The sequence below is a fragment of the Cervus canadensis genome, chromosome 4 (assembly GCF_019320065.1).
Source record: "Cervus canadensis isolate Bull #8, Minnesota chromosome 4, ASM1932006v1, whole genome shotgun sequence".
NCBI classification, from domain to species: domain Eukaryota; kingdom Metazoa; phylum Chordata; class Mammalia; order Artiodactyla; family Cervidae; genus Cervus; species Cervus canadensis.
The window spans coordinates 69,413,110-69,425,634 of NC_057389.1; the positions used below are offsets into that span (position 1 = coordinate 69,413,110).

A 12,525-nucleotide genomic window follows, 5' to 3' on the forward strand; every position below is an offset into this window, starting at 1 on the left:
AGGTATAAAGGAAATGTAAAGGGGTGTGGTTGATGTAGCTGAAAGGGAGAGAGAATTTTAAGAAGTCATCAGGTGCAGACTATGAAGAGCTCTGAGGACTGGAATTTAATTCCACTGGAATGGGGAGTGCCACAATCAGATACAACATTGAAAAACATGAACTTGGGACCATGTGGAAGGTGAGTGTGGAGGCAGAGATACCTGGGAAGATGCTGGGACCCTGAGTCAAGAGGTTGCTGTGGTCTTTACCAGAGAAATGGCAGGGAAATGGGGATAAAGGATGGACTAAATCTGGAGGATGTTATATATAGCATGATGACTATAGTTAATAATACTGTTTTGCATATTTGACAGTTGCTGAGAGAGTAGATTTTTAAAATTCTCATTCAAGAAAAAATGTTTTTGTAATTGTATATGGTGATGGATATTAACTAGGCTGATGTAGTGATCATTTCATAACACGTACAAATATTGAATTATTATGTTGTATACTTGAAACTAACACATGTTATATATCAGGTATAACTAAATATAAAAATGGACTAAGAATGGCTTCAGAAAGTAGAAAGGGCAGGACATGGAAACTGGATGGGAGCATGTGGGAGTATGAAGAGTCAAAGCGGGGGTCCAGATTTCCAGGCTAGAGGGACAGCCGCGTCAACCACTAAGTGGCAGACACAAGGAATACAGCTGGGACAAGGGGGGGAAATATATGTTAGTTTTTTTTAATAAAAAAAATTTGTTTAATTATAGAATACATTATCACTGTACAAATGTCAACACAAAAAAATTAAAATTCTTCTATTCCCACCTGTTATGGACCTGTTGAGAATTTCTTATATACACATACACACAAACCTTCTTTGTTAGTTTTTCAAAAAAATATATATATAGGTTAACACTGTTTTGCAATTTGATTTTTTTCACTTCTCAATAGTACACCATGAGCCCCTTCTGGTTCAGTATATACAGACCTGACTCATGTTTAACGGTTGGATGTGTCACTCATATTCAGTAACATGAATATACTATAATATATTTTACCAATTCCTTTGCTGATGGACACTTAACTTCATTGTTTTGCCATTATAAGTAATGCTGAAATGAATATCCTCTTCACATATAATTAAGTATAACTTTTTCATTATATATTCTCTACATATATATATATAATATGTAAAATTCAAATTGTATATATAATATACATATACTTACTTGCATTTGTGCAAAAGTTTCTATAGGCCTGATTCTTGGGTAAAAGGAAATACCCTTACTTGTCTGCCTTTTTCTGGATGACAAATTTCTGACAATTTTACTTACTGACTAAGAGATGACTTCAGTTTCAAAATATGCCAAATGCATTCGGCTTTAAGTAGCACACACTGTGGATTAGAACTTGATGAACTTGAGGACTGACAGCATTTCCTGGCCTGCTTACTTGGAAAGTGCAGTGATGCCTTGTAAACCTTTTGTTTTCATTATTTTCAAAATTTCTTATGTATTGTTTTCTTTAATGGTTACCAAACAGAACAATCCTCTTGGTAAAAGCCAGCGGTAAGCATCTGTCCATTACGTCACTGCTGTTTCTGCCACCAGCCCAAGCTGCCTCTATCAATCCCGTGACTCCCTACATCCTCAGGTGGAATAGTAACTACATTGGATTCAACACCAGATCAACTTTCTCCTTCAATTTCGGTAGCAAGCCTGGAACCAAATCTGTAATTATTGGTTGAATATGGACTTTGTTACAGCGTGCTGTCCCCAGGGTACACACTGCTGCCTTGGGCTTGACATCAGTGCAGATGTACAGAGCTTGAAGACCAATCACAGAGGCTAGGAATGCAGATACCACTGCTGCTTGGAGTGTGTCCAGCAGCAGAAACATGTCCTCTGCAGGCTTCTACACTGAAAGGCCTGTGGCCCATAGGCCCGTGCAACAGCGTTAGGAAGCTGGGTGCCACCGTCTTTTTCTATGTTAATTTTTCAAATATACATTTTATTGTGATATTTTTCAAACATACAAAACAAAAAGATACAACTAATACACCTAGAGTCAGTGTCTGTTAACATTTTGTTATATTTGCTTCAGAGATAAAGTTTTTTTTTTCCCCTCTATGTGCAATGTGTAGGATTAAATTCCCCCCGCAGCGGAAATGCTAAGTCTTAACCACTGGACGGCCAGGAAAGTCCCAGAGATAAAGATATTTCTTTTCTGCACAATTTCAAAGTGAGTTACAGACATTGTGATACTTCTCACATAAAGACTCAGCAAACTTCTCCAACATATGAGGGTGTTCTCCTATATAACCACAGTGCCACCTATAATTCCCTAACATCTAACGTTCTTTCCATATTCAAATTTCTCCCAAATGTTTCTGATAGATGATTTTTCTGAATTAATCCAATCAAATTTCATATATTGCATTTGTCCTTGTAGCTCTTAAGTTTCTTACAACTCGAATGCTCCACCTCCTGTTTTCTGAAATACTGACTTTTGCAGGGACTCGGCCAGTTATCTGGCCCCATGTTCTGCATTTGGCTGACACTTCTTCATTACCTGTTCATATGCCCCCTGTATTTTCTGTAAACTGGATATAAGGGCAGAGGCTTGATTACACTTGGGTTAATGTTTTTGTAAGAATGCTTTGAAGTAAGGCAGGTGCTGGTGTTCAGGCATGTTAGGTTTGGAGAGCCTGAAAGACATCAGGAACACATGTCATGCTAGTGACTGGAAATACATTTGGTTTGAAGACCTAGAGGAAGAACCAGGTGAGAGAGAATACCTCAGGAGTCATCATAGAGGAGGTGGGACCAGAAGCCTTTGGTAGGGGCAGGACAGGTGGTGAGAAAACCCAGGGAGTATGAGGAGACTGCCAGGGAGTTTCCAGAGAAGTCAGTGATAAGACAGGACCAATGAAATGAACAACTAAGGCTCAGTGGTCAACAGAAGCCCTGCCCTGTTCCCCCGAATTCTGGGCCCCTTGCCTGCAGAGGCAGTTGATGTGTCTAGAGTTCATAATAAGCCCCAGGGAGACTTGCAGAGGCTTTAAATAATGAGGCATCTCAGGGTTTATATAGTGGGAGGATAGGAGGATGCAATTACTTCAGGCCTATCTAATTAGTCATATTAATGAGCCTAAGACAATTATGAGACCAGAAAGGAGGAGTTGGGGCGGGGGCAAGGTGGTGACATCTCTATTCCTGCCCAGGGAGGGGACCCTGGGGGACAACCAGAGTACTTAGGGCTATGATAGGCCCTGGATCTCCAATCTGGGCAGGGACTGATGCTAAACCAGAAGAAAGACTGCTGCTGCCTTCTGCATCCCAGGCCTGTGGCAGCAAAGGGTCAGAAATGCCTGTGGAGGGACTTCCCTGGTGGTCTAGCGGTTAAGACTCCATGCTTCCAACGCAAGGGGTGAAGGTTCGATCCCTGGTTGGGGAACTAAGATCCCACAAGCCTTGCAGTGTGGCCAAAAAAAAAAAGAAAAATGCCCTTGGAACACCTAGCCACATGCTTCTGCCATGCTGACACCAGCTCCTCACTGTGGCCTAGACATCTTAAAGATGCGGACCTGCCTGCAAGTCCAGGCTCATCATCTACCTTGGTCCCCTCCCTCTCTGCCCTTCAGCTACACTGGCCTCCTTTGGTTCATAGATGCAGAAGACTGCCCTGTTAGCCCAGCCCTCTCCACAGCTTTGTACTGTGCGCCAACCGCCTGTGCTGGTGCCTGAGAGGTAGCACGCAGTGCAGTTACAGGTATAGACTCAGACCCAAAAGACCTTGTTTGAACCCCCAACTCTACCACTTAATAGCTGGGTGATCTCAGGCAAGTTACAGAACCTCTCTGTGCCTGTGTGTCCTCTCTGTCAAGTGGGGTTGTGGACAGCTAATATGAGCTTCAAATAGTATCTAGCAGCTGGTTAGTCCTGCAGTTGTTGCAGTCATGATTATTGTTCTCATGAGGCTCAGAGAGGTCAAGATCTGCCTGAGCTCACAGACCTGGTACCTGGTAGTCTTCTAAGACTTTTTTTTTCCCCCTAGTACCTTAATGTTGCATTATAAATAGCACCACCTAACTGCTGAGATTTTCCGTGCTATAAATTCCTTGATTTTGTATACTCTGTCCTGCTACTGTTTATGTAAGTTAAATTTACCCTTGCCAGACCAAGTGAAGGGACCATGGAGTTGAAAGACTAAAAAGGTATACAGGCACATTCCCGTGGACAAGCAGTTTACATTCTAATAAGAGAACAGGAATAAAAAATAGCTTAACACAAGACCCTGTATAATGAGGATTGTGAATTCCTGATAGGTAGAAATATAGACAAGAGTAAAAAACATATATAATCAATGTTTTGGGGAGCTCACCATGTACCAGGCGCTGGGCTCTACAATCCTCACAAAAACACCACAGTAGGTATTAGGAGTCCCGTTTTTACAGATGAGGCTCAACAATGTTAAACAGTTGCCATCGGTCACCCGATGACACGAACTTAGGTCTGTCTTCCTCCAAATCACCACTTTGGACCAGTCAAGGCAGCGGGACAGGGATGAACGCACCTCGGCTGAGTCACAGAAGCTGCCAAGAGAGGAAATTTAGCAAAAGGGTTTGGGGGTTGTAGTAGCCGGATAGGCAGGAATCGGCGGGGCTGGGGGAAGCCGGACCTCCTCTTGAGCTCCTCAGGGGCTGAGAGCTGTTCTAACCTTGCTGTCCGTACGGCCGCCGGGCCTCACAGCGCCTCAGCCTTGCACCAGGGGCCACACGTGGGGCCCCATTCCTTGGGAGAGCGCCTCTGATTGGCCGGCTCGGTCAGGTGGCTCCCGTGGGCCAATCAGCAGCGGCCAGACCGTGGGCCGCGCGATCCGCTCTGCCCTCGGGAGCAGAGGGTGGTGTAGCTGGGCGAAAGGTGATCTTACGCAGTGGGGCGCGCTCGGAAAGGGCCGGCAGTATCTAGTAATGTTCCGCATGCCGCAAATCCAGCCAGAGATTGCTCCCTGCGCCATCGTTGTTTTGAGATAGAAAAGAGGACTGGGCTGGGCTGGCCTTCCTCTTGGGCTCTGGGTCCCGCCCTAATGCTTCCGCCCTCTTTTGTGCATCTCTCTCCTTTCGCTCCCCTGGAGCTCCAAGCCTTCCTGTCTTTCTGGCTCTTTCTCGGCTGCCCACAAACCATGTAGTCTTTCCTCCTGGTAAGAGAAGGATCTCCATGCGTCTACTGCGAGGCTCTCTCTCTTCTCCCCTCCGCTGAGTCTGGCCTCCCTTTCTCATCCCACTTTAGTCTGGCTTCAGGTCACCAGCAGTCCTGCTCTGGCCAGAATCGGTGGTATTTCATAATCTTTGCTGCTCCGCTTTGCAGCATTTGACTCTCTTGACCCTTGGGAACTAACAAGGTTTCCAGAAGCTCCCGGTCTAGTCTGGTCCCTTCCTACCTCTTTATCAAGCTCTTCTCTGCGCCAACCTGTCATGGGTATGCCTCCTTTTTTCCTGTTTGGCAAACAGAGGTCCACCTTGCTGATTGTTTACCCAGACTTCCTGAGGAATCCCGTCTGGTCACTGGCATATCCTGAATGCCAGTAAATTCTGATCCTCAATCTCTAGCTTAGATTTGTCCCAGAGTTCCTGACTTGATACCTGCATGTCTCACGGGTACCTAAGGCTGAAAGTAGGTGTTTTAGTCAATAAATATTTTTTAAACTGAGGGCTCATTTACAGTATGAATATTTTTAAACGTATCTTTACATATAAAGCTTTCCTGCTGGCTCAGATGGTAAAGAGTCTGCCTACAATCCGGGAGACCTGGGTTTGATCCCTAGGTCGGGAAGATCCCCTGGAGAAGGAAATGACAACCCACTCCAGTATTCTTGCCTGGAGAATCCCATGGACAGAGGAGTCTGGCAGGCTACAGTCCACAGGGTCACAGTCGGGCAGGACTGAGCGACTTCATTTTCTTTCTTTCTTTACATATAAAATAAGTATTTAAGTGTTTATTGCTGTGTGCCAAAAGCTTGGAAGCACTGTGTCACCTGTGACCGGCCAACAGTGGGTGCTTTATTACTGTGTCCTTAATTAATGTAGGAATGAATGTTGGTTGGCATAATGCCTGGCTCAGAGAAGGTGCTCAAAGTTAGTTGCCTCATCCCTCATCCCAGCTCCTCTCTACCCCAGGGATGGGAACTGTCCCATCACCTCACTTTCAAAGCAAAATCTGCATAAGGGAGGTAAACAAGAGAGAAAAAGCAGAAGTGAAAGTCCTTCTTGTCCTCTATAATATTCTGCTCCCTGTCTAATCTGTCTGCTCCACAAAGGTAGCGCTACCCAGTGATGGGGCAGAAGAGACAGACAGGAGCTGTCATCCCAGGACAGGAAGCTGCTGCAGGCAGACTGGAAGACAGACAGACCAGGGTTCAAATACTGGTTGGATTATCTTATGGGTCCTCCTGGACTTCTGTGAGCCCACATGTCCACCTGTAAGTTAGAGATATAAAGAGACTCTACGTCATAGAGATTTGTAAGGATTCTCCCTAGAGTCCTTAAAGAACCTGACAAGTATTGGTACTTGGCTATTGTTTTGGCTGAAAGACAGGGAAACAGGATTTTCCTGGTGGCACACTACTGCCACCGTGTGACAAGATGGAAAATTACATAAGGGAGGTTCTTTGGCCTGAAAAGGGCTACCTAGACTTGGGTTTTCTTTTCTTTTAAAACATTTGTTTATTTATTTAGCTCTACTGGCTTTTCACTGCTGCACCTTGGCTTTCTCTAGTTGTAGTGAGCGGGGGCTACTCTCTACTCGCGGTGCATGGGCTTCTCACTGTGGTGATTTCTTCTGTTGTGGGGCATGGACTCCAGGGTGCATGGGCTCAGCAGTTGAGGCACAGGGGCTTAGTTGCCTTGCAGCATGTGGGATCTTCCAAGTCCAGGGTTCGAACTGGTGTCCCCTGCATTACAAGGCGGATTCTTAACCACTGAACCACCAGGGCAGCCCTAGACTTGGGTTTTCTGAAACCTGAGAATTTGGCTCCTTGCTGCCAGTGCTCTGCTATCTAGGCCCCCTCCGGCCTCCAGGGTCAGTGCTGTCACCTGTGGAGGAGAAATTCTTCCACTCCTAGATGTAGGGCTGTGGTTGTGCCTTCTCTAAATGTAGAACTTTCAGTGGTTCCTCACTGTGTCATTCAAACCTTTTCAGAGCTAGTATCCTTGACACCTGCTGTGTGCCTGAATCCTAGGGCCACCTAGCTCCAGACCTGTCTCGAGATGCTCGCTCTTTTCTCCTTCCTTCCCATCCCTCCTGAGCTCACTTTGTCTTCCTCCTAATTCACGACACCGAAGTACATTTTCCCAGTGAACATGTTAAGTTCTTGGAACAGTGTTCATGTGAACAACAACCACTTACTGATCACCTACTATGTGTCTGGTGCTGTGTTGGGCTCCTTATGGGCATTTAGTGCATATACTCTTCACAAATCCTGCAGGGCATGTTGCTACCATTGCCCCTATTTTGTAGACGAGGACACTGAGGCAGAGAAAGGGAAAGCGACCCGCCTGAAGTCTCATTGCCGTCAGGGAACAGAAGCCTGCTTACAACTTCTGGGACACCTGCTATGGTGGAGGAGGCAGGCAGATCTCCGTTCAAATTCTATATCTGTTGCTCACCGCTGACTTCCCAACTTTGAGCCCAAGCAGCCTGTCTTCCTCTAAAACGAGATGGCAGCTCCCACAAGGCACAGGTGGTGACTCCGTGGGGCAGGCAGGGTCTGGGGACGTGACACCAGGGCTGAGAGGTGGGGAGGGTATCACAGTTGGCAGTCAGAGCTGGTATGGAACACACTGAGCTAAGTCAGGTCCTGTCAAGGAAGCTGCAGTCAATGACTGGGAGCCCTGGCTCAGGACCCAGCCCGCAGAAAGTAGGGGTTCAGGTGTCCCAGCTCCCATCAGCTCTCAGCTGTGCAACCCCTGGGACCTGTTCTGTCCACACCCATTCTAGCTTCTCCAGTGCCTTTCCCACTTGGCAGCCTTGAGTTGGCTTTTCCAAACACACCTCTGATCATGTCCTTTGCTACTGAAAAGCCTGTCCTTTCACTGCTCGCTGGGGTCTCAGCCCCTCCCTAGAGCCTGTGATTCTATGGGTCAGTTGCTATAGCCCTGTCAACTCTGTCACCTTCTCTGGTCTCTGGCTCTTCCCATCTCCTTGAAGCCACCTTTGACCTTTGCACATGCTGTTCCCATGGACTGACACACTCTTCCCTGCTCTCTTTGCCTAATTGATGTGGAGGTGGTGGGAGGGCTGGGGGGTGGGGAAGAGAGTGGAGAATTTTTGTTTGTTTTTTGAAACTATGAAACTTCTTGAGAATTTTTTAAAAAATTATTGTTCTATTTATTTTTGGCTATGCTGGGGCTTCATTTCTGTGGGGGCTTTTCTCTAGTTGCCACAAATGAGGGCTTAGTTTCTAGTTTCCGTATGCGAGCTTCTCATCGCAGTGGCTTCTCTCATTGTGGAGCACAGGCTCTGGGGATGCGTGGGCTTCAGTAGTTGTGGTTCCTGGGCTCTAGAGCACAGGCTCAGTAGTTGTGGCCCACAGGGGGCTTAGTTTGCTCCGAGGCATGTGGGATCCTCCCGGATCAGGGATCGAACTCTCCTGGGTTGGCAGAGGGATTCTTTACCACTGAGCCACCAGGGAAGCCCTGGAATGGAGAATTTGGAACCTGCAAGAGTAGAGTTTGGGAAAACTGGTTTGAGGGGAAGAGAAAACTGGTTCCAGGAAGAGAGAACAACCTGTGCAAAGGGACGGAGGTGCACGTGTGGCAGGATGGGGTGGGGGACAGGTAGGGATGGAGACTAATAGGAATGAGGCATCCCTAAGGCCAGGGCCAAATCCATAGTTGCTGTGCCAAACAGCTTGGCCCCAGTCCCGACGGCTGTGGGAGGGTTTTTATCAGGGGCGGCTACAGCGGTTCCCTTGGGTAGGGTGGAGGGGGCATGTCAGCACCTCACTGACAGACGGAGTACCCAGGCCTGAACAGTCCTCCAAGAATGGCGTGATCATCACCAACAGGAAAGCTCTATGGATAGAGCCCAAGGCCCCATCCCCACCCGACACGAGGCTGAAGCAGGATGCTCACTACTTGTGGCTTCCAGGAGGTGGCACCATCACCCCAGCGTATCCCCTCTACTTTGTTCCTGGTGCTGGAGGCCCCTCCCAGGGTGTAATTACAGGACAAAAACTGGAGAGGAAAGGAGTGAGGAGAGGAAAGAAGGCCATGGGCCCCAGGGGTGGTTGGGATGCAAGGCACAGGACAAGGGGAGTTGGGCTGTACTGGCTCCCTTTTGATTTTTTTCAGGGTCAAGCACAGTATGTCAGTCTGACTCAAATCTTTAAAAAAAAAAAAAAAAATATATATATATATATATATATATACGTATATTATATATATATATATATTTGACTGTGCTGGTTCTTAGTTGCAGCATGCAGGATCTTTGATCTTAGTTGTGGCATGTGGAATATAGTTCCCTGACCAGGGACTGAACCTGGCCCCCGTGCATTGGGAGCATGGAGTCTTAGTCACTGGACCACCAGGGAAGTCCCTAGATTTTCATTCACCATTGTGTTCCCCGCCCTCCCTCATGTAACCCCTCCTCAGGCCCCTGAAACATTCACAAGGACCCTACCTGTTCACCCAGCTCTTAGCCATTGCCAAGAACCACCTTCATTTCCTTCCGTCCTGCATTAACAAGCCCTCTCATTCTAAAGACATCCTTTGATTTCCTGGCTACCATAGGAGCCTGCAATGAGTCTATGAAGCATGGTGTTGGTCCCTGGTGAGAAGATGGGAGGGTAACAGGATGGTCCATCCTTGGATGCATTAATGCTCATTACTGCCATCACCCTGGGAGACTCCATGTGTCCTTTGGGGGTGCTGTCCCAGTTTCCAGCTCTACTCAGATACTGTAGTGGCCCCTCGCCCATCTCTCCACATCTGTATTAGCAGCCCATCACTCTCTGATCTCTTCATTCCTCTGGGAATGAAATCCGAAACCTGCAAAGCCCTCTATGGTGTGGCCTCACCTGGCACCATGTTCTCCCTCATTCTGTATGTGCCCTCTCTACTGGAGTAGCTCGGATTCTTCCCACTCCTGCCTGCCTCCAGACTACTGTGAGACTGTTCCCTCTGCCTGGAATGCTTTTCCTCCCACTCATCACAAGGCTAAGTGCTGTCCTCCTCCTACTTTGGTAGGAGCTCCTCACTTCCTCATGGAGCTCTTCCCTGGGTCAGATCAGGATCAGTCCCCAGTGTAGACACTCATAGCTCCAGTTGATTCACCTTCAGAATCTGTGTTAATTATTGTCAGTGTTTCTCTGGGTGTTTATTTAATGATTGTCCTCTCCTCTAGATTTCCAGCTCTTTAGGGTAGGGTATAACCACCGACCAGAATGGCACCTGGTATGTAGTAGGTGCTCAGTAAACATTTGTTGATTTACTGTGCCTTCCTGCCCTCGTCTGTCTGATTTCTTCTTCAGCGTGGGCCCCCACGTCCCCTCCTCTGGAAAGCATCACTGACCCCTGCCCGGGGTGCACGCAGCTCCTGGGCTTTATTCCTTTGTTTGGTTTTCAGTTCCCTTTGAGCCTCATTCTCCTCTTATCAGCCTGTGCCTCGGGCATCAGTGCTAATGGTTTTGTGTGTGTACTTATAACATGTGTGTTCTCTGTGTCATCATTTCTTTTGTGCAAATGGCTTTATGCTTTAGAGCCCATTTCATTTCTTACCCTTTCTACTCAGCACTATGCTTCTGAGGTCCTTCCACATGGCTGTGCATCCACTGGGTCTCCTGCCCATGTAGTCCATCCACCTCCCAGGATGGACTCCCGCCTGCCTCCAACCCCTCCTTTAAGCTTCCCCATGTGGGCCCCTATGTGTGAGGGTTTGGGAAGAGGGGGTGGTATATATTCAGGCCAGATTGCTAGATCATAGGGCATGCATTTATATAATTAGCTGATAGCTCCCAGGCAGCTCTCTGGGATAGCTGCACCCACAGTCCAGGTGGGTACCCCCCCACTCCCACTCCCTGTCCCTGCTGACACCTGGCATTCTCCAGCTCACTAACTTCTGGCAGTGTGATAAGTGACATCTCTTGAGAGCATCTCTTGCATTATTCTTGAGTTACAGGGTCTCTTCATAAGCTTGCTGGCCTCTGGTTTCCTTGTTTAATCACGTCATCATACCCTCTCTTTAGTGTTTTTTTGCTGTTGTTATTTTGGCTGCACTTTGCAGCATGCAGAATCTTGATTCTCCAACCCGGGATTGAACCTGTGCCCTCTGCAGTCAAAGTGTGGAGTCTTAACCACTGGACCGGCAGGGTCGTCCCTGTAGTGTTTTGAAGTGTCTTTTCCCTGTGGATTTGCAGGCCCCCCCCCCCCCCGGATGCCCCATGCTGTCCTGACACAGGTAGACTGGCTTACAGGCAGACACCCTGAGCCTAGGTGTGGTAAGGGTAGTGATGGTCCTGAGCCTTCTCGGGGTTCCCAGCCCCACTCAGAGAGGGGGAGGAGGGTTGACCATCCCTTGGTGTACACAAAGGGGTTCATCACTGTGATCCCCATAGGAGGCTATGTGTGTATCCTGGGGAGACTGTCTTAGCTCCCGGCTTGACAATCTGGAATTTGAATTTTGAATCTGCGAAATTCATTCAGCACATATTCATTCCGTGAATATCTAGGGAGCACTTATCCACAAGGCCCCCAGACCTTGTTGACAAGTACAACTGTGAATAGGATGGTCCCTTGGCTTCTCAGAGCTTGCCTTCTAGGGAGGTGGCAGTCAGAAAGAGTGAGCAAATAAGATAATGATAAAAGAAAACAAACAAGGGGCTAAAATATGGAATAACGGAGGGGGGACTTTGGCCAGAGTGGTCAGGAGAGGCCACTCTTAGGAGACGACCTTCGTCCTGACAGCCAACCAGAAGCACCGGGGGACTAGTATTCCCTGCAGAGACCTGCAAGTCAAAAGCCCTGAAGTTCTCATGAACTTGGGGTGGCAGAGAAACTGAAAGAAGGTGACTGGGTCTAGAGACTTGATGAGGGAGGGGTGTGCAGGGAGTTCGGGGAGTGGGCAGGGGTCAGTTCAGGCTTTGTCCGATGGGACTGGGTTCAGCCTGGGCTGGTATGTGAAGCAACAGGAGGACAGAGGGGCTATATAGGAGGGCGCTGGCCCCGGGAAGCTCTGCACCTGGCTCCTGGGACAGCCTAAGCTTTGTGCCAGGCCACTGTGGAAGCTGATGTGTACTCAGAGGGGATGCTTTTCATCCCTAGTATTTTTTCTTTTCTTTTAATGAATTATTATTATTATTTGTGGCCATGCTGCATGACTTGCAGGGTGTTAGCTCCCCAATTAGGGATTGAACATGGAAGGACTGATGCTGAAGCTGAAGCTCCAATACTTTGGCCACCTGATGCGAAGAACTGACTCATTTGAAAAGACCCTGATGTTGGGAGAGACTAAAGGCAGGAGGAGAAGGGGAGGACAAAG

At 47.7% G+C, this 12,525-nt stretch overlaps 1 pseudogene; it reads right to left on the reverse strand.

Moving 5' to 3' along the window:
• Nucleotides 1-1,165: 1,165 nt before the first annotated feature.
• On the reverse strand, nt 1,166-5,005 carry LOC122440891 (annotated as a pseudogene).
• Nucleotides 5,006-12,525: the final 7,520 nt, after the last annotated feature.